This window comes from Mustela nigripes, chromosome 4, assembly GCF_022355385.1.
Source record: "Mustela nigripes isolate SB6536 chromosome 4, MUSNIG.SB6536, whole genome shotgun sequence".
In the NCBI taxonomy this organism is placed as follows: Eukaryota; Metazoa; Chordata; class Mammalia; order Carnivora; family Mustelidae; genus Mustela; species Mustela nigripes.
This window is the reverse complement of record NC_081560.1, coordinates 108,137,639-108,164,964: the sequence shown is the minus strand read 5'-3', so window position 1 is coordinate 108,164,964 and position 27,326 is coordinate 108,137,639. Positions and strand designations below refer to the sequence as shown.

Genomic DNA, 27,326 nt, shown 5'->3' with positions numbered 1-27,326 from the left:
TGTTCAATTTTGGAATACATAAAAGTACCAAGTCCTTTTCCAGATGGTTTTTGGGGTCTTCAGGAGTTAACACTGGGTTAATACAACCCCAACCCTAAAAATCAGCACCAGGGCCTCGTATCAGTAGGACAACTCAGAGTGATTTCAGGGAGCCGTGAGAGAGAAGCACATCATTTTACAAATCCCTCATTAATTCATCTCCCCCAAGTGAATCTGGTCGTGATTTACTCATTGAAAATATCGATTTCTATTGTTTGCCTTTCTTTCTCTCTGAAAGCAGTGATTATGGTGGTCTGTCACCAAAATCCAGCCTTCATCCCACAGGATGGCTGGTGGCCGGGGAAGCGGGGGGAGGGCTTTCTCTGCTTCCCCCGCCCATCCCAACACTTGATCCCCCTGCCAGCTGCTCTCTCCCCTTGTCTCCTTTAGAGCCCAATTGCTGGGAGGCAGCTAACAGGCCAAGGGGAAGGGGCTTTTGTTTTCCATTGTTCCAAGGATGGGAGGGTGTCTGGGTAGAAGGACGGTGTTAAAAGGGAGAAGGACATTAAAAATGCTCATAGATAATCCATAGGCTTGCTGCTCAGGACCCCCCTTCTCTCTGCATGGAATGATTTGATTTATCCTTATGTCTGTGGATTGAGAGTGGCTTGCGTGTGGCTCTGCCAGGGTGATGCAGGCCTGCATGCAAAGGACAAGGATGGGCGGGGGTGCTGGAGCTGACTCCCCACCTGGTTGGCCAGGGCAAGGTAGGAGGACAACTAGAATGGAGGTGATTTTAGGGAAAACTGAGCAAAATTGAAAAATCCAACAACAGATTCTCATCTCAACAGAGGCCATTGTCTCATTTTGTTGCTGTTTCATTTTTGCTGAGAAAATCTGTTTTTGAAAATGTTCTATAAACAGTGGGAAAGGTGTGGAAAGGGAAATGGGGGTGTAGCTGGTGAGAGGGGGTGAGTAGAAGACAAAACGGTTGACTTGATGGCAAAGGTTTTCTGCATTCGTCAGATGGGAAAAAACCTTTAGAAATTTTTAAGAAAAAGTGTCTCAGCCTCCTGGCTCTTCAGCTCAGCCCTGACTCATAGACAGGGCAAGTCCAGATTTTGAAGGGCTTAAAGTTTATAAAACCTGTGAACTCTCATTTAAAAAATAGTACAAAATTACAATTACAAAATTGTTAGAGCTTCCTCTTTGAAGGCTTTGGAAAGATTCAAGAAAGTGAGGGACCCTGAGGTTAAGGTTTCATTAGCTTTGTAGTAAAGCCTCCATTCCCAGAATACTTTCTTTATAAAAGCAGAAAATTCTATGCTGTATTGTGCCACAAATTATTGTATATAAAGTAAGTGGAGAATCTAGGATGAATTGGAAGACGAAAAACGACGTGTCATATACAAAACAGAACAGACAGTAAGTACTGTAACCACTTGACAGTTACTTGGTAATTCTACCCATTTTGAGAACAGTAGAAATAGCAGTAGGAAATATCAAGGAGAAAAAGATATTTTCTTATTTTCTTATCAAGGAGAAAGAGAGATTTCCTTAGCAGGCAAAAGGAAAGCCACAAAATCCAACTATTTGATTTTATCCTGAAGCCCTAGGATCAATATGTTATATGAAGCATACACTTAGTTTAGAGGCTTATTAGGACCCTGCTTAATCCTCTTTTATACACTTCAGGATGTCTGGTTCCTTGTGGCCACAGATGAGCTGTCTTGGATTCTGTCCTCTCCCTCATTTCCACTGTCAGCTTACTTCCTGGTCTTCAAACCCCGCCCCTCCTGTCTCAATCATGTACATCCTTGGCCAGACTTTTCTCACATCTTCTCTCAATTATTTAAAGAACTCCCAGTGGGTTTGCAGATTTTTATCCTGACCCAGTCTCTACGTAGCTGCTGGTGGTAGAGGTAAGTGGAGGGTTTCATGGATTGGTTAGATGAAAAATTCAAAGGCTTGCAAGTATTAATCCCACTTATTAACACAGTTTGAATTTCGACCTTTTTTAAAAAATCAAAATGAAAGAAAAACAGTTTTTGCTGGCATTTATTAAGTGCTATCAGAATAAAATTTATATATATATAATTTTTTAAATTTTATTTATTTATTTGACACAGACAGAGAGAGAGATCACAAGTAGGCAGAGAGGCAAGCAGAGAGAGAGGGGGAAGCAGGCTCCCCATTGAGCAGAGAGCCCGATGTGGGGCTTGATCCCAGGACCCTGAGATCATGACCTGAGCTAAAGGCAAAGGCTTAACCCACTGAGCCACCCACACACCCTAGAACAAAGTTTTCATTTGAAAGGAAATAAGCCAATGGGAAATATCTGATTTAAAGTTGCAAGGGAAGCAACATCAATGTCCACCAATAGATCAATAAGGGGACAAAATGTGGACTTTCTATACAGTAGAATATATTCCACCTTCAAAGGAAGGGAATTTGGACACAGGCTACACTGTGGATGAGCCTGGACTAAATGTTGAGTAAAATAAGTCAGTTGCAAAACAACAAATTCTGTATGACTTGACTCATACGGCATACCTAGAGGAGTCCAATGCATAGAGACACAAAATAGAATGGTGGTTTCGGGGGCCAGGGAGGAATGGGTTGTCAGAGTTTCATGGGGACCAAGTTTCAGTTTTGCAGGATGGAAGAGTTCAGGAGATAAGAGACAGTTCACAGCTGCACAAGAATGTGAATGCCACTGGACAGGTAAACTGGTTAAAATGGTGAATTCCATGACACATATCTTTTCCTGCAGCTGGAACAATTGCGGTCGGCATTTGTAGCAGCAGTTCCTACCGCTTCGTAGCTGGGAGAGACTTTCCAAAAAGAATTCCTCGCAGGCTCAGAACTTTCCAAATAAAACATCCTCAAACACGGAAAATTTCAGAGACATGCCCTTCTGTCTGGTTTGGGGACATCAGACTATGGTTGACCTTGTTTAAATTCTGAAAAATCAAAAGACGTTTTGTTTCAGCTGATTAGGAAGTAACACAACCCCGGGGACTGATTTAGCCTCAGAGGCACACACGCGATCCAGAGTGAGGAGCTCCATTTCTGCACGAATAATCTAGGCAGGCAGCCGGGGAAGCTGGGTGGTTCCTGGGACGCAGCTGTATGCTTGGAGATCTGAAAGGCCGGAAAGATAGTCCTTTCTTTGCCGCTAATGGTGGCAGAGCGACCGCCACTTCTTTCTCCCCAACCCCAGCTATAAATCCAGGTCCCTGCTAATTGCACCCTGCCCCTCCAGCTACCTCGGGCCGGGGGCGGGGGAGGGGTAGAGGGGGGCGGTGGTGTTGGAGAGGATTAATGGAAATGAGGTGAGAAACCCAGGGAGCTGGTGACAGCAGGCAAGTACAATGAAGCATTTTTGTAGCATCCCCCCGACCTGGTCATGGCCGGGCCCCACGCCTCTGAATCTGGCCAGTAAAAGAGACCCACAGAATGACCGAGCAGCGCTAGACCCCAAAGAGTGAGAATTCAAAACCTGAGTCCTTAAGGAACTGGCTGCTCTCTGCTAATGCTTCTCCCAAGGCAAAACGTCCAGGGGAAGTCCGATCCAAGAACACTGGCTCCTCTAAGTGGATTCCCCGGGGGAAAATGGTTCCAGGGGTTCTAGAACGCTTGGAGTTAGGGTTTCTAGTTAAAATGATGCACCTGGTGAGAAACTGTTATGAAAACCATCATATACACATGTTTATGATACATAGAACAATGTATATAGTTTTTATATAGTATCAATAGGATAAAAATAGTATACATTATTTTTATTATTAAATAATATTTTATTATAGTGTTTATTATAAAAACACTATTTTATTATAAAAATTAGAATAGATAAATAATGTTTATTATAAAAACGCTATGTTATTAGAAAAATAAGAATAGCTCGGGGCACCTGCGTGGCTCAGTTGTTAAGGGTCTGTCTTTGGCTCAGGTCATCGGGCTCCCTGCTCGGCAGGAAGCCTGCTTCCCCCTCTCTTACTCCCCCTGCTTATGTTCCCTCTCTCGCGGGGTCTCTCTCTGTCAAATAAATAAATAAAACCTTTTTAAAAATGTTTAATATAAAAAAATAAAAAAAGCTTTGTAAATGATGTGAAAATATTCCTAGTCCTGGTCAAGGTTGATTTTTTTTTTCTTTTTTAAAAAACATTATTATTATTATTATTATTATTATTACTATTATTTTGCTATTGTTTTACAAGCTTGCTCACAGCCAAGGCTGCTGGTAAAAGAAACAAAACCTTTGTTATTTTTCCAACATAGAATGACCATATGTGGACATTACATCTAGAATTAGAATCCTAGGATTTCTTGTAGAATTAAAGATGCTTTAGAGGGTTCCGGGGTGGTTCAATGGGTTAAGCCTCTGCCTTCAGCTCAGGTCATGATCTCAGGGTCCTGGGATCGAGCCCTGCATTGGGCTCTCTGCTCAGCAGGGAGTCTTTTCCCTACTCTCTCTCTGCCTGCCTCTCTGCCCGCTTGGGATCTCCTTGTCTGTCAAATAAATAAATAAAATCCTTTTAAAAAAATAAATAAAAATACCTAAGAGGTTATTCTAGCTTTCTCATGTCCATTTCATAGATGACTACACTGAGGTTAAAAAGAATAAAGAAACTTTTCAAGGCACACACACACGGAGCAGGGATTTAAAGGGGGAATCTTTTAATTAGATTTAATTAAACCTAATTAATTAAAAGATTAAAAGATTTAATTAATTAGGTTTAATTAAATCTAATGAAAAGATTCCCCCTTTTAATTCCTGCGTCTTGCTTATCCCATTCTGCACCCTCTTCTATACACTCTCTCCAGCTTTTCCATTACTCTGACTCTGTTTTCACTTGTATCCTCACACCCAACCCACCCTGTCCCACCTTTGATCGTTTCACCATTGGAGAAAAGGGAAGTGGGACGTAAGGGTGCTCTATGGTTTGAGAAAACAAATATTGAAATGCTAAGTAAGTGACGCTTACACTTTTAGGATAACCTATTATTGTACCCCTCCTTAGAATGTTAGGGAGTCAAAGTTGGCTCACTTAAGTCTCATCTGTCCCTCTGAGACAAAGACAATTAACATTTACTGAACATTTATTAGGTGCCAGTTCCAGGCACTGGTTTAAGTGCTTTCTGTATACAGGCATACCCCTGAGACACTGTAGATTCTGTTCCAGACCACCATAATAAGGAGAACGTTGCAATAAAGTGAGTCTGATGAATTTTTTTCGGTTTCTCAGTGCATATATAAGTTATAAATAGATTAGACTGTGTTCTATTAAGTGTGCGGTAGCCTTATGTCTAAAAACAAATGTATACATCTTGGGGCACCTGGTTGGCTCAGTCAGTGGAACATGTGACTCTTGATCTTGGGGTTGTGAGTTCGAGCCCTGTGTTGGGTACTGAGACCACTTAAAAATAAAATCTTTTAAAAAAATGATGTATATACTTTAATTAAAAAGCATTTCATTGGTAATAAATGTTAACCATCATCTGAGCTTTCAGTAAGATCACAGATCACCAAACAAACATAATAATAATGAAAAAGTTTGAAATAGCCTGAGAACTACATAAATGTGACACGGAGACATGAAGCGAGCAAACGATGTTGGAAAAAGATGCTGAGAGACTTGCTCACGCAGGGTTGCCACAAACCTTCTATTTGTAAAAATATGTAAGATCTGCAGAGAGCAGTAAATGGAGTGAGGTACGCCCAATTAGCTCCCTTTTTTTCTTTATTTTATTTTATTTATTTATTTGACAGACAGAGATCACAAGTAGGCAGAGAAGCAGGCAGAGAGAGAGAGAGGGGTAAGCAGGCTCCCTGCTGAGCAGAGAGCCCAATGCGGGGCTTAATCCCAGGACCCTGAGATCATGACCTGAGCCAAAGGCAGAGGTTTAACCCACTGAGCCACCCAGGTGCTCCCCAACTAAACTACCTTAATTCTTTTTTTTTTTTTTTAAAGATTTTATTTATTTATTTATTTGACAGAGAGAAATCACAAGTAGATGGAGAGGCAGGCAGAGAGAGAGAGGGAAGCAGGCTCCCTGCCGAGCAGAGAGCCCGATGCGGGACTCGATCCCAGGACCCTGAGATCATGACCCGAGCCGAAGGCAGAGGTTTAACCTACTGAGCCACCCAGGCGCCCCAAACTACCTTAATTCTTATACCTCCTCCATGACAGAGGCATGGGTATTGTCATCCTAACACTGATTTTACAGGTGAGGAAACAGGCACAGAGGGGTTAAGGCACTCTTTATTGGCACACACACACACACACACACACACACACACACATAATGCTAAGAGTTACCATTTCTCCACCTGTGGGCCTGATACAAAGTAACTGAGGTAAGGTATGCAGTGCGCTGGGGAAGGTTCCAGAGATGCAAGGCAACTGAGGCAGCACTGGCCTCAGAATTCACACAGCCCAGCAGGAGAGGTTGGGGCACATGTGCAACTGTACCAGAGGAGGGACTGAGAAGGTCTAGTGCATGGACAAGTTCTTATGGGGCCCCAGGGACTGGCTGGGGGAGGCAGGGAGGCCCTTCCCACACAGACGGTAAGATTTGAGTGGAGTATTAAAATGAAGTAGGACTTACACAGTCAAGAAGGGCCAGGCCAGTCAAGATGTGGAAGAGGGCACGTCTGGCAGAGAACACAGGATAGGCAAAGTTTGGAAGCCTGAAAGTCTTATTTTTTACCCAGGGCCCTTGATACACTTATTCATATGACATTGTTGCTTCACTGTGGCTTCAGCAGGGACTCTGAAGAGAAGAAGGAGGAGGAATTGTGAGTCCTTCTCTCTAGTGCAATGTCCCCCAGCCACCCTGGGCCCCCTTTCGATGGGGAAGCCCCAGGGGGTGGGATAGGGACTATGAATCAGAGGATGACAAAGGAATGATTTGACAGCCAAATGCTTCCCCAGAAAGCATACAATAGTAGAGAATAGTACCCTGCTGGGCTAGGCAACCCCAACTGGGTTATGTTAATGTTCCTTTTAAGTAGAAGGAATGGGCCAAGTTAGAATTTAGGATAGGAAGAAATGGGACTCTTGGGGAAGACATAGAAAATATGGAGATCAGGGGCTCCTGGGTGGTTAAGAGTCTGCCTTGGGCTCAGGTCATGATCTTTGGGTCCTGGGATCGAGCCAGGGCTCGACTGGGCTCCCTGCTCAGCTGGGAGTCTGCTTCTCCCTCTCCTTCTGCCTTTCTCCATTCTCATGCCCTCTCTCTCCTTCTCTCTCAAGTAAGTGAATAAAATCTTTTTTAAAAGGGAAAATCTAGAGAGCAAAAACAGATGGGACCTTCCAGTAGAGGGGCTGAGAGGGAACGCTGTGTGTGCAGAGAAGAAAGGGACCATGTAACAGAGTTTTGAGGCAGAATTTGGGGCAGGTATGAAAAAAGTGACTTCCCAAAATGGACACTCTGGGTCTGGGGCTGCAAGGGCCACAGACTCTGAGGGGCTGTTCTGACAGCAGCTCCAAGCCTAGGCAGTGACTAGGGCTCCTGGGGGCACATCTGATGACTCTCCCAGGGGAGCTCCAGCTGGCCCCATTGTAGACGCAGGTGTGGTCCCCTGAGACAGCCCACCTCTAGGAGGGGAACATCTGTGCCAGGACCCCTGTGACCACCTTTCTCTTCATGTTCACCTGCTCTGTGCTTCTCTTCGTAGGGGTGGACTTCCCTCGTCCACGTCCACCCACAGATGTTCCCAACGTAGTCAGTGAAATTCTGAAGACGGGTTTGTTAGAGGAGGTGGGTTAATCATTACACTGACTGAAACCTGGATTAACCAAAGGCCTGAATGGGTTGAGGTTTGCTCACAGTGGGAGATTGCTGATAATGGGATGATTCCGTTCAGGGCCCCTCTGGCACCCTCCTGGGAGGGGCTGGGGACAGTGGGTTGTTTTCTCTGGAGCAGACAAGGGCTTCTATCTACCATCTTCTCGGCAGCGTGGTAGGGAAGGCAATGCTTTCCACTATGTTTAGCCATTCTCCAGACCCTTCTGTGAGTCCTCTTCCATGGCACAGCCTCCCACTAACTCACATCGGTGGGTGTAGCACTGCTCCCGGGTGTGGTTCTGACCACAGTTCTGAAGGTCTGCAGGGTGCCTGTCACCTCTGTCTGAGAAGTGAGGCCCGTCAGAGAACAGCTCTGCCATTTGATTCTAGTATTTACTTAGCAAATACGCCTGGCTCCAGAGTCACGGAATTAGCAGAGCTCTCCAGTGCTGGTAGAAGGGTCCAGGCTGGGGTTGTGGGGAAACGACCATGGCGGGGCTGTCACGTGGGAGCTGCGCCATTCCACCTCAAGCTGTGAGGTCTGTGAGGGCTGTGGGAGCTGCTGAGTCATTCTTTCAAGAAAGGCGTGAAGTGGGTGTTGCTGGTGAAGGCTGTCACACACCTGATAAACCTGTCACTCCAGAATCCCAGCGAACCTCCGAACCTCCGGAGAAGCCTGGATGGGGCAATACTTGTCTGGAGAGAGGAGATACACTGTGACTGTATCTGTTGTCTTAAGGGCCCATTTGGGACCAAGATGGATTCTGGCCTGGGTGGACCCATGAGTCCCCACACAGAGATCATTTCTCTCTTCCACACTAGCCGCGAGGCCTACAAAGAGCAACTTCGTAGTTTCCCCAGGCTTTGCCACCACAGGATTTCTGCATGCTAAGGAGAGATGAAAAGGAAGGACAAAGAAGATAAATGCAAAGTTTCAGATGAAAAGCAGGCTGATTTAAAATTTTCAGTAAAGTTTTGGTCCGTTCCCATTTTGTTATCTCATAGGCGTCATCAAAGTACCTCCTTCTCTCTAGTGACCACAGCCTTCTATTTTCTATATTCTGATGCTCTGACTTCTTGGGGACAGGCAGATCCTAAAGGGACTACCCCCCTCCCAGGCTTAGCCAGTTCCTAGTGAGAGTAAATAACTCACCTGGGAGCTCTTTCATATGCAAACCAGCCAAACCCCAGACCCTGACCACCCCCCTTACTGGGCTCTCACACCCTGGGCCACTATTTCCTCCTCCTAATCGTTCAAGGACTAGGGACCCAATGGGCAGGTGGTTGGGGGTGACACAGCCCCTGTGGCTCAAAGTCCTGAAAGTGTTCAGATTAGCCAATCCTAAACCCGCTTGACGTGCCTCATTCTTTCCTTCCCACAGAAATGACAACAAAGGCTCTGGCCCAGTTTCCACCTTACTCCCTCAGCCTCCTCCTGCCCCTGGTGCCTCCCCATGGGACCCTCTCTCTTGGCGTGGCGTGCCCCTTCTTCTCAGGAACTGTAACAGACTGTCTTTTCAAGGGCCATCATCTCCTAATCTGTTGGCTTTACCACACCTGAATAATAATAAAACCCACAGTCTCCCCCAGTATGCGGAGCCCAGCCAGGGTGCACAGGCCATGAGACATGCGGAAAGCCCCCTTCCCTGGCCCCTGCTCCCACCCCTTGCCCAGTCCTTTCAGTCACGTGTTCTCCCATCAGCCCTTTGAAGATGATAACAAGCAGTTCTTTCCCCTCCACTAAGAAACATGGATGAAAAACTAAGAGAAACACGGCCTGCCTTTGCTTCCCCGCTATGAGGGAAATGGCTTTCATTTGGGTCACTTTGTACACCTGCAGGAGCCTGACGGGTCAGCCTAGTTTCTGAGCACTTGGAACAAAGTGGGATGGAGAGGATGGGCTGAGACGGAGCTGTGCTGCCGGCCCCCTAGAAAGTCCCTCTCTCCTCGTAACCCAGTTAATGCTCACACGGCACTGACTGTGGCTGTTCCTTCAGCAGGTCAGATGTTGAAAGGAAGGATGTGATTGCATTAGAAAACCTCTACTGTTTTTAAAATATCTCTCTGTTAATTCCCTATTTTCCCCAACAGTCTTGAAATCCTTCCATCAGAGCACAAGTACCCTCTTTGCACATGAGGTAGGCACCCCTCTCCAACATGCTGAGGCAAGGGAGTCTGGAGGGCATGACTTAATGGGCTAAGAACAAAAAAAGAACACGAAAGAATCTGTGGATGAGTCCATTACTGTGAGGTCACATTACTGGGAGGCCACTGATGGTATATGAGCCCTCTGACCTGCCACTTAAGGACGGTACTTCACTAACTGGCCTCAGGCTCTCACTTGAGGAGGGAGAGAGGTGGAGGGACTTCTATTGTTTGGCCCTGGCAGGTGGATAGGGCCTTCCCTCGGGTGCCCACTGGGTGGTGAATAAAATGGAAACTTCTCAATGATCATCTCTCAGGGAGAGTGTAGGGGTTTTTAGAAAAGAAGTCTCTTTCTACCCTCTATGCCCTATGTCTATGGCATTTCCTCCCTACTATCCTTCTTGTGTTCCTTCACCGTCTTCATCTCATTCAGATTTTTTTTTCTTTAGGTGAAGGTGTTGTTAAACTCTGGAAAGCCAGGGTGAAAAGGCCTGACCCTTACCTCAGCTATAGAGACAGTCCTAATGACAGCTAGCTCCGTGGCCACTCAGCCCAAGCACCAGTCAACAGCAAGCATTTCTGAGAGCCTGCCCCCTGTTGCACCTGCACTCAATGCCAGAAATGTGGGGACAGTCAAGAGGCTGCTGCCACTATGAGGCAAAGACTGTCTTTTGTTGGGACAAAGAACCCAGGACCCAGGCTCTGGTTGTGTCAGCAAGGGTTCCAGAGCCAGGCCATATGTAGGATGAATGGGCAAAGCGAGTGGAGAGTTTTCTAATAGAGGGGAAATGTGGCTATATCTTCAAACATTTGAGGGCCAAGGAGGATAAGAAGGATTGACTTGCCCTTTGTGTACTCAAGGTTAAAGACCAACCAAGGAAGACAACCTTGGGAGATGCCTTTGACAAAGAGAAGGGGCTGCAATAGGCTTTCCTGGTTGGCATGAATTCCCTTGCCCTGGAAATATCTAGAACAGAATTACTTCAAACACTAATTATTCAGACTGATGGATTATGCTTTATTGATGAAAACTCAGAGGTAAAAATAATTAATCAGTGGAAGATATGGTTTCTGCTTTATGAATCCAGTACTGAAAGGGAACTTAAAAATACATTTCCATGATCTTAGAAAACTGACGTGTGTGTGTGTGTGTGATTATACAACTTGTTAGGTGAGCTCTAGGGTTGGACTAAAATAGCTATAAACCCATATACTAATGGGCTGGACTACAGTGATGATCTGTGTGATTTTACTCCTAGATGTACTCATGGGAAGTGAATCAAGATAGTAAAAATCCTAACTCTTGACGTGTAGTAAATGCCTGAGGAATTGAAATGCACTGGATTAGAGAATCCAAGATGGTGGAGGAGTGGGAAACCTTCACTTCATCTGGTACCAGGAATTCAGATCATCCTGAACATCTGTGAACTCAACCGGAGATCTAAGAAAAGAATAGCTGCAACTCTACAAATAGAAAAGTGACCCCTTTCTGGAAGGTAGGAGGCACGGAGAAATGAATCTGAGGCGATATTTGGGAAGATAGACCTCAGGGGGAGGGAGCCTCTGTCAGCCAGCTTCTGATAAGTGATAGAGCAGCAGAGGAACATGGTAGGGATGTCCACTAACACCACTGCTATTCAACATAGTACTAGAAGTCTTAGCCTCAGCAACCAGACAACAAAACGAAATAAAAGACATCTGAATCGGCAAAGAAATCAAACTCTCACTTTTTGTAGCTGAAGTGATATTCTATGTTAAAAACCCAAGAGATTCCACCCCAAAATTGCTAGAACTCATATAGGGAATTCAGCAAAATGGCAGGATATAAAAATCAATGCACTCATGAAAGAAATTAAGACACAAAGAAATGGAAATACATTCCAAGCTCATGGATTGGAAAAACAAACATTGTTAAATGTCTATGCTACCTAGAGCAATCTACACATTCAGTGTAATCCTTATCAAAATACCATCAACATTTTTTCAGAGCTGGAACAAATAATCCTAAAATTTTTATGGAACTAAAAAGACCCCAAATAGCAAAGGAATGTTAAAAAAGAAAACCAAAACTGGTGGCATCACAAGTCCAGACTTCAAGTTCTTTTACAAAGCTGTCATCATCAAGATAATATGCTATTGGCATAAAAACAGACACATAGATCAATGGAACAGAATAGAGGACCAGAAATGGACCCCCAACTCTATGGTAAACTAATCTTCAACAAGCATGAAAGAATATCCAATAGAAAAAAAAAGAGTTTTTTCAACAAATGATGGTGGGAAGATTGGGCAGCCACATGCAGAAGAATGAACCTGGACCATTCCTTATACCATACACAAAAATAGGCTCAAAGTAGATGAAAGCCCTAAATGTGAGACAGGAATCCATGAAAATCCTAGAGAAGAACACAGGCGGCAACCTCTGTGACCATAGAGGGAGAATCAGACTCCCTCCTGAGCAGGGAGCTTGACTCGGGACTCGATCGCGGGATTCCAGGATCATGACCTGAGCTGAAGACAGTCACTTAACCAACTAAACCAATAGGCACCCCTCTCCTCTTGCTTTGATGGTGACTGTAGTTTTGATGTCTTTCCCTACCACTCTTATCCCCCCTTCCTGACTTCCTGCTCAGGAGAAACTATCAGGAGCATCGGGGTGACCCACGAAATTGCTAAATGATACACTCCCTCTGGAGGTCTGTCAGGTGTGGAACATGGGCAGATGTTGCCTGTCACATTCTGTGGGTCTTCCCACCTGGCTCCAGACTAGACCATGCCTGGGGCTGTTTGGCTGTGGCCAGGTGTTATGTGTTCTATCAAAGGACCAGCTTCTGCAGGGAGGAGTTAGAATCCATGATCTCATGATTAGTTTCAGCTGCCACTGTCCCACCACTTCCTAGGTGGCTTGATTGTTCCTGTTGTTTATTTGAATTGAATGAAATTGATTTATCTTAACGGCGAATTCAGACCATTTGCAAAAGATACAGATTGGGACTTGCGAATGGGAGTTGGGTTAGGGATATGATCATCATGACTTTTCCTCCGTGATATCCTAGGGCAGGATGTGAGCACAAGTGTCTTTATGCAGAACAGCTGCTTTGCGTAAATATTGCCAAAGCTCAGGGAGTCTCGTTAGGGTGAGATGAAAAGGTAATAATTTCAAAATCAGTGGGCTCTGGAGTTGCTGCTTTTCCTGTCTCTTAAAAAAATAATAATGATAATTAACTATCACTTCACAATGTTTTGAATTCTAAAAATTCACTTATCCCAATATTATGCACTCATTCTTTCCTCTGTCCCATAGTGACATGCACTGCACAGCACAGCAGAGTGGGAACTATTGCAGTCCCCGGCCATGTGAGCTATTCCTAAGGCCATGCAATATAGTCTTTGCTCCTTGATGCATTTCACCTTATTTGAAAGAAAGCATATATGCATTCCGGGAGGTGATTTCACGGCCATAGGAGTTGTAGAAACTGTAGATTATAATAAATCACAAAAGGCAAGCAGGAAGGGGACTTCAGGGTCTCCTGCTTGAAACTGAGCTGGGATCATCTCCCACAAATGGGCTCCTCTCCTCTCTTCCATGTGCTAGAAAATGACACTTCCTTTCACCAGTCTGAAACCTGGAAGCCCTTCTTGACATCATTTTCTACCCCCTCGACGTGCAACCCACCACCACACTCTATCTGTCCCATTCATTCTACCTCAGAGGCATTTTGTTCTTGTCTCACTGGGTCCAAACGCTGCTCTTGCCGCCCTCCCTACAAGTCTCCTAAGGTCTCCTGGCTTTCAGGCCATCCTCTCGCCAGCTGTGAGGATGATCCATAAACCCTATCACAGCCTGGAAGGCTCGGTGTAGCCTAACCCCTGCTCCTCGATCCATTCTACCTCGTGTCTTTTTCCCTTGAGTGACCACACTCCAACCACCCACGTTTATGTAACTCCCCACAAATGCCCAGGTGTTCTCACCTTGGGACTTCGCACACTTCTTCCTTTAGTCCTTCCCTGTTCATGCTCCAAGTGTCAGCCAAATGTCACTTCCTCAAAAATGTCTTTCCCAATCCTCCCCCATCCAAACCCGTTTGTCCTGTCCAAGCTTTCACTGCACCCTTCGTTAGCTTCCATGAAGACCCAATGTGCATGTCTTTCATTATTTTTTTTAACATATATTTTTTTATTTGACAGAGAGAGCTCACAAGTAGGCAGAGAGGCAGGCAGAGAGAGGGGGGAAAGCAGACTCCCTGCTGAGCAGAGAGCCCAATGTGGGGCTCCATCCTAGGACCCTGAGACCATGACCTGAGCTGACAGCAGGTAACCCACTGAGCCACCCAGGCGCCCCCATGTCTTTCATTATTGACCATTTGTTTACTGGAATCCCACCACCGAAGCCTTGGCTTGTTGCACATGACTGTTTTCACAGTTAAAGGGTGGCTCTTAAGGAGAGAAGATTGAGGTGGGATAGTCATCAGGATGCCTCATCCTTTGGGTAATAGCATTAGAAGGGACCTGGCAAAAGGGCAGCCTACATACATTATATCATTGAGCCATGAGGACATCATCGCAAGGAGATGTAGCTAGTTAGGAAACGGTTGTTGTTTGGGCAAGTGGTAAAGAAGACCTGGGTGGGGGGCAGCCGGGGACGTGCCAAGAAAGCACATGTTTCCTGTGTGTTGAGTGAAACAACAGTGAGAGAGATTCAAGGGAAAATGGCCCTAGGTACAAGGGTAGTGAGAAGTTAGGCATGGAAAAAGGGACAGAATGAAAGCACAGGATTTAAAGGAGTTTTAAAAATAACTCTAAGGGGACGCCCAGGTGGCTCAGTCGGTAGAGCATCTGACTGTTGGTTTTGGCTCAGGTTATGATCTCACAGTCGTGGGATGGAGCCTCACGTCGGGCTCTGTGCTCAATGCGGAGTCTACTTCAGAGTCCCTCTCCCTCTCCCTCCCCCTCCCGCTCCCATGCTCACGCTCTCTCTGTCTTTCAAATATATAAATACCAAAGTAAATACATAAATAAAATCTAAAAAAAAAAATCACTCTAAGGTTAAATTTGTTCATGAGTCCAGAACCTTCCTCAATACCATTTGCAATTTTTTTTTTTAATAACTTTGGGCTTTTAAAAAAGAGTTCACTTCGTAACTCACTGGATGGTGGTACACCAGTGAAAATATGGAGGGCAAGAGAAGGACCCATGGTGGACTCAACGGGCACAGGCTGCAGCTCCCCAGGGTCTTAGAGCCGGCCCTGGGCAGTGGTCTTCCAACTCAGAGACTGTTCTCCCCAATCAGTGTATCTCAAGAATTCCTCCTTCTCTTGAGTCATCCCTTCTCCGAGAAGTCTCTCTGCCCCCCTTTGGGCCTTTGGGTGTCCCTCCCCTGTGCCAGGGCCTAGCAGAAATGCCTCTGGTGGAATAGCTACCCCACTCCATTGTAACGTCCCCTTGTCCCCAGGCTCACCTGGCATGCACTGTCTCTGTTTATTAGCTGGGTGGTCTTAGTGGAAATTCGTTCCCAGCCCTGCATCCACCTGTTTGGGCTGGTCAGTGCACCTGATGCATTCATTCACTCAATCATTCATTCATTCATTCATTCAACAAATATACAGCAAGCTCCCATTAGGAGAACATAACTGTAAGCCAAATAGGCAAAGCACCCGCCTTTGTGGGGTTTCAATGGGGAGACCCAGGCACGGAGCCTGTTTACAGACTTATGGTCTGTCAGGTTCCGAGGGGAAGAGGGAACAAGGAGCTGACGTTGCCTCCCTCAGGATTAGGGGTTAAACAGAAGCCTCCCTGGTAGTCCAGAAAGGGATATTTGATAGCAAATGATAGTAAATGATTTATTTTTAAATCAGGGGGAAGAGTCTCTAAGGTAACACAAAACTAAAACATTGGTTTTTTCCTGTAAAAAGCTAGAAGAACCCTCTAGCAGTGAGGAGAGAACGGATGTCGCCGGGCAGCTGTGACGTCAGCTGAAAGGAGGAGCCAAGGTCGCTCGGGCATCTTAGGAAGACTCTGCCTTAAAGACTGATAATTATGGTGTCCTTTCTGATCCTGCACAAGATTCGTCCGATGTGTCCGAGCGGATTAGAGTGGAGAGTGGAAGCAGAAAAGGAGCCAAGGACAAGACGCAAGCAATAAAGAAGAGCAGGACATGCCAGGACAGGGAGATTTCCTCCAGCCCCTCTGTTTATAAGTCCCACCAGTGCCATTGGGGGGGATTAAATGTAATACGTGTGCATGCTATTTGCAGCTTTTGCATGTATGATTTATACTTATGGTAACAGTTGAATAAATAGTGTATATTTCACTTTATAGTGTGGTTTAGCTGTTCCTAATAAGCCTGTCTTGTTTATATACGATCCCAAATTAAATGCAACATATAGGTCTAACAAAGGACGTGGATCTGGGATGTACTGAGAACATTTAAAACCCAATTACAAGACAGCAAAAACGGTCCAGTTTTTTAAAACGGGAAAAGATCTTAGCACACTTTACTGAAGAAGAAACACAGTTGGCAAAAAAAGGACATGAAAAGATGCTCCGTGTAACCAGTCATTTGGAAAATGCAAATCAAGATCACCAGGAGAAATCACCACGCATATGGGAGCAGCTAACCTTTCAAAAACGAACCATACCAAGTGCCGGCAAGGATGGGGGAAACTGGAGCTCTCCCCGGCTTTCTTAAACGTTAACAACACCCCCACTGTAAGGTCCAGCCATTTCACTTCTAGGTGTTTCCATATTCAAGAGGAATAAAATCGCCCGTCCACTCACAGACTTAAACGTGAATATTCATAGCAGCTTTACTGTACTAGCCCCAAACTGGAAACAAATGTCCTTTAACAGATGAATGATTAAATAAATCAATTATGGGAATAATTGGAATACTAATCATTGGAATACTATATTAATTTATTATATATTAATATATAATATATTAATACTATTGTTAATAGTGTTATTAGAATACTATTATAATATTAGTATATTAGTAATATTAGTATTAGTAGAATATTAATACTAATAATTGTATTAATTTTTACCAATTACTAATTGATACGAATATCAGTAATATTAGTATTAATAGAATATTAATCTTAATATTCTATTAATATTTAATAATTAATTTGTACTGTAAATCAATTATGGAATAATTGGAATACTACAATGGAATACCACTCAAATCAAAGGAGTAAACTGTTGATATATGCAACACTATAGACAGATTTCAAAGTAATTATGCAGAAGGAAAGAAGCCAGATAAAAGGAGTACTGACGGTAAGTTTCCACTTCTGTAAAATGCAAGCCAATGGATCGTGTCAAAAACAGATCCTTGATTGTGTGGATAGCGGTGGGAGGGGGCAGTAAGGAGGGATTACCAAGGGCACGAGGAAGCTTGGAAGCAAGGGTCATGTTCATTGTCTCGATGGTAGTGAGAGTTTCAGAAGTGTACACAAAGGTCAAAATTCATCAAGTCATACACAGCAAATATGTGCAGGTTATTTTATACTATCAATAAAGCTGTTCTGGTGTTTTTTTTTTTTTTTTTTTTTTTGATCATGTATAAAACGTGGGGTGGGGTGGGGAATAATAGTGCTTGAATGGCAGGAAGCAAGCAAGGTTTGTCTTTAAAGTTCTGACACCCCAGAATGAGTGGGTGGTCCCATTAAGTGCCACCCTGCAGGGTGACGTCTGGGCAGCCCTGTTTCCTCCTGGGATACCTATAGCACACTCCCCTGGTGTTCTGGAAGGTTCAAGAACTTGACCATTCCCATTAATCATCTCACATTTGGATTTTCATGAACCACACAGCTTCAGATTTTCCTGTCTGTCCGCGGAGTGAGCGGGGCTGGAGACTTTGACACCTTGTCTTTATGAACGTGTGTTCTGCACGTGTCTTCGGTCACCATGGAGATTTCCAGCTGATTCAGGTTTATAAGGAGCAAGAAGTTTGAATTAAGCAACAGTGCATAGAACACGAAGCAGTAGGAACCCAGCTCTTGCAGGATATTTCTATAAATGTTCCATGTGCAACAGTGACATGTGGAGCGAACAGACGCCCAGGATTTTTACTTTGAAGTAGGTTTTTTCATGAAAGGGAATTGATAGGATAGTGCTTGCAGGAGGAGCGAGAGCCGGCTTGAGTCCCACGGGTCAACTGGGTTTTTCTGCTGCACAATACGTAAATGACGCTCTTAAACCTCAGTTCCCCCACGTATAAAATGGGCATAAGATCTTAGAGTTATTGTAGGGAATCTGAAAGAAAATAGCTACAAATATGTTTCCTTTAAAATGTTTTCACTGTTCGTCACAAATGCTAAACTAAGTGTTTCCAAGTTTGACTTAAGGGAGTGTATTAGCCTGATCCAGCTGCCGTGGCTATGTACCACAGACGGGGTGGCTGAGACTACAGAAATTTATTGTCTCACAGAACTGGAGGCCGAAAGTCCAAGACTGAGGTGTCTTCAGGATTGGTTTCCTTCTAGGGCCTGTCTCCTTGGCTTGCAGAGGCCCATCTCCTCCCCCGTCCTAACATGGTCACCCTCTTTGTGCGTCCGTGTCCTAAGCTCCTTTTCTTATAAGGACACGAGTCATTTTGGATTAGGGCCCACCCCAATGACCTCCTGTTAACTTAATTGCTTCTTGAAAGGCCCTGTCTCCAAGTATGGTCACATTTGGAGGTACTGGGGGTTAGAGCTTCAACATACGAATTTGGGAGGACACAGTTGAGCCCATAACAGACAAGACAGGCAGGAGGCATGAGAATCGGATCACAGCATTTTTTTTCAACTCACCTACTATATTGGAAAATGTACAGTATCAAGTACAGCAGAGCCAGTGCAATGGGTCAAAGGTCACGAGCGTCCATGGAAGAGGCCACCCACCACCATGTATGTGAGTTCCATTTCCATTTCGCTGATTTCCATTTCTCTTTTGCCCCCTTTCCTCTTTTCAGTGGAGAACCACCAAATCAATGGTGGCGGGCAGAAGTAAGTCTGGGACATCATCTATACGGACACTTATTAACCAAGTGGCACCTCAGTCCCCGGAGTCCCTCTCTGGCACCCTCCCCTTCCCGGAGGTGGGCTGGGGCAGGCTGCAGGTGGGGCGACACTGAGACAGGTGGGCGGGGTGGAAACTCGGGGCCAGGGCTGTGAACACTGGCTTCGGACACTTGTGTCCTGCCCGCCAGGGAGCGACTTCATTCTTTTGGTTTTATTTACAAGGGGCAGTGAGGGATTTAGAAAGAGGCTGTTCCAGGATGGAGTGTTGTCACCTGCGTGGCACCCTGGCATAGCATCTCAGATGAGGTGGGGAGGAAGAGAGCTGGACCAAGGCCAAGCAAGGGACCCCTCCCGGGCCAGTGCCCCTGAATTGGATCTCAGGTGTAAAAACCACTGTTTGGGGCTGACTGGGGAGTGGGGTGTTGGCCTTTTCCGGGACTTGGAGCAAATGCAGTAGGGGACCCCCAAAGGAAGGGCCCCAAGCAGTGAGGTGACCATGCTGTGAGGCGCAGAAACACAAGAGGAGGCTTCACCCTCGTGCCACCCAGATTCAGGCCACTGGGGCGCAAGACAGCAGAAGGCAGGCACCTGCAAGTCGGCTGAGACACAGGCCTCCTGCTCACCAGGCAGGGACATGACCTCGTCTGATAACCCAGACAGGGCCAGGGGTACAGGATACGTGGGTTTGCAGGCATCTGCATGGGTCACCTGAGTCGGGATGAGCACCTGAGTCCTCTAGGCACAGCCTTCATCGCCAGGGATAACTTCCTGCCTCACATGTCACAGAGACCGGTAGTCAGAGTGCTGGAGACAGGTCTGAGCTCTCCCAGATTACGGTGGACCCCTGCAGGCTTTCACTTCCAAGTTTTTGCGGGTACATCATGCAATGAGCTGTTGCCCTAACTCTCCACATTATTTGTGTCCAGGCGCATGAGCCCTGAAATTCGTGCAGAGCTCTGTGCCTGTTTTGAGTGTGTTGGCAGGGGTGGCAGTGGCATTTTTCTGGGGAGGAGATTCATCTGGTTCTGCTCAGCCAGGAGAGCCGGCGTGCGCCACGGCACCAGTGACTCACTACCGTGTCCCACGCACAACAGAACGAACACTAGTCGATGGAGGAAGTCTGGTTGTCATCTCAGGAATCAACAGTAGCATCTGTTTCTGAACCTTCATAATTTATATTTATCACTGAACAACAGAAATGTGTAGTCTCCCAGTTCTGAAGGCTGGAAGGCTGAGATTGAGCTGTTGGTAGGGTTGGTTTCTTCTGAGGGCTGGGAGGGAGAATTCGCTCTCTCTCAGCTTCTCCTAGAAATCCCCCCATTCCTTGACTTGTTAATGGCATTCTTCCTGTTTTCTCATATTGTTTTCTCCTGTGTTTCTCCTGGCTTTCGCCTTCTTCCACTTTAAAAAAATTTTTTTTTTATTTTTTTAAGATTTGTATTTGTTTATTTGAGAGAGAGAGAGGGAGGGTGAGGGAGACACTTAGCCGACTGAGCCACCCAGGAGGCCCATGGCTTTCCCCTTCTTAGAAGAAAACCAGTCACACTAGAGTAGGGCCCACGCCACTGATCTCATCTTAAACTGGTCATCTACCTCCAAATATGATCATATTCACAGGTACTGAGCATTTGAGTTCAACATCTTTTGGGTTTAACCCAGGACAACTCCTATGTGTGTCACCACCATCATCACATGCTTATTTGTGAACTGGGCTGTTGAACACAGAGGGCCTGAGCTGTCTGGTGCGGTGCGACCTCTCCTATAGATTCTGAAGATGTTCCTGCCTGGTCCGTGTGAGCAGATCCAATCACATGATCTATCATTTAGGACCCCAGGCTGACCTGATCTTAAAGACAAAACTAAGGAAAAGAGACTCCAGTGGCCACACTTGGCTGGGAATACAGGATCAGAGTCTGCAAAACTGGTTAAGGAATGTTTCCAAACAAATGGACTGCTGTAGACTTTTAAATGAAACACAAACAAACGAACAGACCAACCCAAACCAGAAAACCTTAGGGAACTGAGAGAATCTGATTTCCATATTTACTACTTTATATGATTCAAGTGTTTAGACTTCAACAAAAAATCACAAGGCATAGGAAGAAATAGGAACACATGGCCCATGGAAAGGAAAAAAATAAGTTGACAGACACCCCAGATAGCCAAGACTTTTTCATAGTATTGAAAAAGATGAACAGAGTCTCATACTATCTGATTTCAAAGAAGATTACAAAGCTATAGTAATTAAAACAGTGTGGTCGTGACACAACAACAGACAGTGAGTGCAATGGAACAGAACAGTGAGCCCAGAATTAAATCCTCACACATAGACCCTAAGCTCCCTTGATTACTCACATGAGTGCCAAACCATTCAATGGGCAGAGGGAAGTTTTTTTCAACAAATGGTGCTGGGAAAAAATGGATATTCGCATGCAAAAGAATGAATTTGGACATTGACCTTACACCATTTATAAAAATTAATTCAAAATGATTAATAGATCTAAATGTATGAGTTAAAACCCCAAAACTCTTAAAAGAAACCAGGGATAAATCTTCATGACTTTGGATTTGGCAATGGATTCTCAGATAGATATCAAAAGCATAAGCAACCAAAGAAAAAGACATTAATTGAATTTCATCAAATTAAAACTTTTTTTTGCATCAAAAGACATTATCAAGAAAGTGGAAAGACAACATACAGAATGGGAAAACATTTGCAAAACATGTATCTAAAAAGGGTTTGATATCCAGAATATCCCACAACTCAACAACAAAAACAAATAACTCGCATTAAAAGAAATGGACAAAGGACTGAATAGATGTTTTTTCCCAGAGAATAAATAAGCATATGAAAAGGTACTCAACTGTTACTAGCCATTAGGAAAATGCAAATCAAAACTGTAATGAAATGCCACTTCATACCTACTAGGATGGCTATAAGTTAAAAAAAAAAAAAGTTGGAAAACAAGTGTTGGCAAGGGCATGGTGAAATTGGGACCTGTGTGCATAACTGGTGTGAATGCAAAATGGTACACTCACTGTGGAAAACAGCATGGCGGTTCCTTAAAAAGCTAAGGGTAGAAGTCTACTTCTGGGTATATATACCTTCAAGAATTGGAAACAGAGACTCAGACAAACTTGTATGCCGGTGGTCATTTTGCAGAGCGGTAGAGAGTTTCTGTTTAGGGTAATGAAGAAGCTTCATGAATAGTTAGTGCTAATGGTTGCACAGCACAGTGAATGTAATTGATGCCACTGGACTGTGCACTTAAAAATGATTAAAATGGTTTCTGGTTCCACATGGAAGGAGCTTGGAAGTCACATCCCACCCTAAGAACAAGTTAAACACTGAATGGACGGAGAAATCAACAACTCTTCTGGATCCATGAAGGAAGGACACAGGGCAAACCAGGGCATCCAAGACCGGAGAGACAGCCAGGTGAACAGAGGGAATCTTGGCTTCCAGTGGTGGAGACTGAAAGTAGAACTGTCCACAGTGGGAACCAGTGCCCCAATGGGGAACCAGAACTGCAGTTGATGAATTACTGGAGGCTCAGTGCTCACAACTCTGAGAGCTAAAAACTCCAGGGGGAGCCAGTCCTTGGGGGACTTCCACCAGTCTAGTGAAGTTTATCAGCAGTAGAGCTCACAGGAGAATCCCCTGTTGGGGCGGGCAGGAAACCAACCTGAAATACACCAGAATGCTCTGTTCTTTTTTAGGAGCCCTGACCTCAAAGGAAACTAGTTAACCAGAGGCTAACCTGCTAGTGTATTAAGCTAGGGTAACTGACCTTGGTAAGGGAAGTGTCTAACTGTCCCCAGCTCTAGCTTTGCCTATGGGAAAAGTGAAACACCCAATTCCAGCCCACTTGGGCCACCCTGTCCACCTAAGGGTGAGAAAAACACTGAGACGCATGCCTGAGGCTCACAGTCCAGAGTTGCTGCCTCACTAAAGGACAGAGACCTAATTGTAGGACTACAGAGCACCTATCCTCAGCACACTTCATCACGACCTTACCAAGCAAGAGCCTGTTTGCAGCAGTGGGACATCACACCTAGCTATTGAGAAAAATAGCAAGCCATATCAAAAGGGAAAAACACGATCGGAAGAGACAGAGTAAGCATCAGAACCAAACATGGCAGGGATGTTGGAAATAAAAATAGTTAAAATGAGGGCACCTGGGTGGCTCAGTTGGTTAAGCAACTGCCTTTGGCCCAGGTCATGGTCCTGGAGTTCTAGGATTGAGTCCTGCATCAGGCTCCCTGCTTGGCAGGGAGTCTGCTTCTCCCTCTGACCTTTCTCCTCTCATTCTCTCTCAACTAAGTAAATAAATAAAACCTTTAAAAAAAATAGTTAAAGTGACAAAATTTGTGTTATACGCATTTTAGCCTGATAAAAAATTATGAAAAAGCAATCCCACAGACAACTAGTATTATAAACACATTAAATTTATTTATTTTTTAAAAGATTTTATTTATTTATTTCAGAGAGAGAGAGAATGTCTGCTTGGAAGCATGTCTGATTGGAGAGAGGGGCAGAGGGAGAAGCAGCCTCCCTGCTAAGAAGGGACCCGATGTGGGGCTTGATCCCAGGACCCCGGATCATGACCTGAGCCGAAGGCAGACACTTAACTGACTGAGTCACCCAGGCGTCCCAACACATTAAATTTAAAAAGCAAAACCACACGGCCTCTGAGAAAGTGAGTTCTCAGTTCTGGAAAACTTTCAGCTCCTAGTTCTAGTTCCTCGGGGGCTCATCACTACTTCTGGCCCCTGGGGGTCTCTAAGACACCCCCATTGCTCAAATTATATTTGTCTTTCCTTGAGCTTCCTCCAACAGGTTTCTGTGTTTGTAACCAAACGATCCCTGATTTGGAGCGACTTCCTTTAATCTGGCCCTCTCTATATGCATTTGTCCATAGGGTCCCTGACACCCGCTAACATTCTGTGGCTCCATGGGAACATTTTTAAGGGGGGGGGCGGGGACTGCCAGATTGTGTATGACATTTCGAGACACCGCTTATCATCAGAGTGTTGTCAACTGTAGAACGCATCTCTGGGAAGTTGTTAAAAAGCTTTTTAAAACTAATTAACTTTACAAATTAACTGTAAATTATACATTATAATTTCTTTTAGAGCTACAAACCTCTTGGAGTACTGAATTCTGGGCTTATGTCTGTAGACTTTTTTTTTCTTTACCAGCTGTGTACAGTCCTTCATTTTATTTTGAGCTTTCTCAGAAATCAGCTTAATTCTATGCACCGGATATGGTCCACCCTTAAGCACCGTGCATGCAGCAATTTTCACAGCATGAAACCTTCTTTAATGTAATTTGTTTAATTTAATTTCCTTGATTGATGTGCTGCACACCCCAAGCCAGAATGTAAGCCTCGTGAGGCCAGGAGCCCTGTAATCTCATTCACCTTGATATTGTTGCCAGCTCCTGGGCACCGGGGACTCAAGAAATACCTGTGGCATGAGGGAATCACACTTTCCTGGCCCTCCTATCACTTTTCTCAATGTCTACCAACCTGCAAACCCTCCAAGGTAGTTCCCAGACCACAGATGCAGACCTGTGGCCACATTCTTCGTTTCTTTCCCTCCTTTTACTCCAAGGATTTTTTTTTTTTTTAATTTGTTTGAAAGAGAGAGAACATGAGAGGGAGAGAGAGAGAGAGAGAAAGAGATCATGAGTAGGGGGTAAGGATAGAGGGAGAAGCAGGCTCCCCACTGAGCAGGGAGCCCCACGCAGGGCTCCATCCCAGCACCCTGGGATCATGTCCCCAGCCATAGGCAGGCGCTTAACCGACTGAGCCACCCAGGTGCCCCTGGGGCCACACTCTTTCTCTCCTTCTTTGAACCACTTGGTCTCCCGTGTCCCAGGCCACCTCTTACATTTAGGCCATTCGGCAAGTAGCTCCTCTTGTTCTCCTTCTGAGAAACACACTCTGCTCCAAGGTGGCGATCAAATCTTTGCTGGGGGGGCGTGTAGAACTTGTCGTACCCTTGGGGATGAGGAGGGCGCCATGGCACCCTGTTCCACCTGGTGACACACTTGGCGCTGGGAAGGGCGTCCAACATGGCGCAGATGCAGGGGGCGGGTGAGGGAAGGAGAGCGACACACCTGCATACCGGTGTGGCCTCCACTGAACAGGACGCAGAGTCCGGGGGAAGGGAGGCACCTGCGAAGATGCCATTTGCGGGGAGAACGCCATTTTGCTAGGAGTGAGGGCCCAGCACACGGTGGTGAGGCCTGGCGGCCGTGGTGTATACCCGCCCGACACCCTCTCCTGTGACGTGTCCAACAGCGGAGTCTCCTGACGCAGATGGCTTCTGGATGGAGGAAAAGGCAGGCGCGTGGCACTGTGCCCCTCACCAGTGCTTCACCCAGTGGCCATCCCCGCGGGTGGCTGCCACTATGGGAGGTTACGCCCAGCTCACCGCCACGGTGCTGGGCCAATGGCCATGGCTCTGCCACAGGAGAGGTCCACGTCCACGAAGGCCGTGGACAGGAAGGGAGCAGAGGCGGTGGACAGGACACAGTGCAGGTGAAAGCTTGCACAAGAGCTGGTCCCTAGAAGGTTCCCTCTGCTTCCCTAGCAGACAAACCTCTACACCAAAGCTGCGTTTTCTCCCGGTGTTATCCCACGGATGTTTAGCTTGTCACAGTCTCCTGATGGTTTAAAGAAGAAAGGTAGTTTGGGAAGCCAGGGTCTATGATTTCTGGAGATGGAGAACCCCAAGGGCAGCTCTTGACTGAAACTGGGGGAGGTCGCTGACTTCGGTTCAGCCCCCAGAGGCTTCCCTCCCTGGGCTTCCAGGCGACAACACTGAGTGGAGGTGGTGGTCAGCATGGGCCAGGGCCCTGGTCTGCTTTTGAGAAGTGCCCCCTGGTGACTGTAGTGCCCTGTGGAGGGGCCCCAACATCTGTGAAATGGGAGGTGTTGTGGAGGTGGGAGGCAGGGCCCCCAAACCCCTGTGCCCTTCCTGCCTGATAGGAGAGGACAACTACTCCATTATCTGCTGCTGGGCGGGTTGGGGCCGCAGCCCCTCTGTGTCTCTGACTCAGAGGCTGGGGCTCCGCCTTCACCTTGGACTTGTTGTGACTCTTAAGAGGAAGGGAGTGAAGTTTCTACGATGCTCTGTCCCCACTTGTCCTCTCCTAGCTGGTCCTACCCTCTGTGTATGAGCTACACGATGCACATCTCAGGCCTACAGCAGGAATCCCTGCCTGCTCTGACGCCAGGGTTGGAAGGAACCATCCGAACTCCACTGGTTGTGTAGGATACGACGATAATGACTTCCCACCCTAATTTGTCCGGGGGATGCTCACACCTGTCCGTGTGATAGTCACACCTGTCGGGAGATACTCACACCTGTCGGGTGATGCTCACAGGTGTCTCCTAGGCATGGGGATCCCTTCCCTACCAGCAGGGACAGGCGCATTGAAATTGTGTGGAGAAACGCCCATAACATGAGAAAGCCTAATTAAAGTGAATGACTTAAAATTCTTGGGTATTAATTATTGAACGCTAGGTTTGGTGCTAAGTGTTTCTCATGCATTATTTCGTTCACTTCTCCTAGTAACCCTCAGGAGGGAAGAAATGCCATTACCTTCACTCTGCAAGAGGAAGAGGTGGCTGGGTGACGTCAGATCCTTTGCTGATCAGTGGTGGAGGCAGAACGCCAGCCCAGGGCAGACAGACTCCAGAGCCTCAGACCGGTTACTGGGTTCTTTTTTTGAAGGACAAGTTTCATCTTAGGAAACTCCACTTCCTTATTGTTTTCGATCAGACAAATCCCTGTGGACAGAGCGGAGACAGCAAGTCCATAGCCAGCTCTGGAATGCTCGAGGCTGGTCTATGCCTCTGGCTGAGGACGCCTGCCTTCCTTCTTCCTTCCTCAGTCCCTCCTCTAAGCAAAGCACTTTCCACTACCTGCAGGCATTGGTGAGATACCAAAACATGGCCCCTAAGACCTAAGGATGCTCCAGATGGAAAAGCCAGGGTAAACATGGATAGTGCTGATGAAGATGCTGGGGGAGCAGGAAGGGTACCCTGAAACTTCATGTGCATAGCAGAAGGGAGGCTGGAGATTCAGATAATCCGTGAGATCCTGTGATATCCCAGCTAGACAATTGGGAAGGAGTCCTGAGGGAATATTCCAGGTGGAGTTCCACACACAAAGCGAGCTTGGGAAGCAGGATTAAAGCCTCTTCAGTCTGGAATGATTTTCTTAAAAAGCAGTTGCTTATGTTAAGTAATTTGAAGTCCCGGACTTATTAATGCTTGTCCTTTCCCTGGGTACACATGCACGGCTGCTCTCAGGGGGATTTTAGGGAAGGAGCTCTTCTCCTGCTTTAGTAATTCATATTTTGGAATATTGTAAAAATCTGTCATT

The 27,326-nt window shown here is 45.9% G+C and overlaps 1 long non-coding RNA gene across 1 annotated transcript; it reads left to right on the top strand.

Annotated features, from left to right (window-relative positions):
• Positions 1-1,811: 1,811 nt before the first annotated feature.
• On the top strand, positions 1,812-16,233 carry LOC132015155 (uncharacterized). Its single transcript, XR_009403564.1, has 3 exons — positions 1,812-1,901; positions 11,178-11,414; positions 15,831-16,233. It is a non-coding gene; the product is annotated as an uncharacterized LOC132015155 (long non-coding RNA).
• The last annotated feature ends 11,093 nt before the right edge of the window (positions 16,234-27,326 follow it).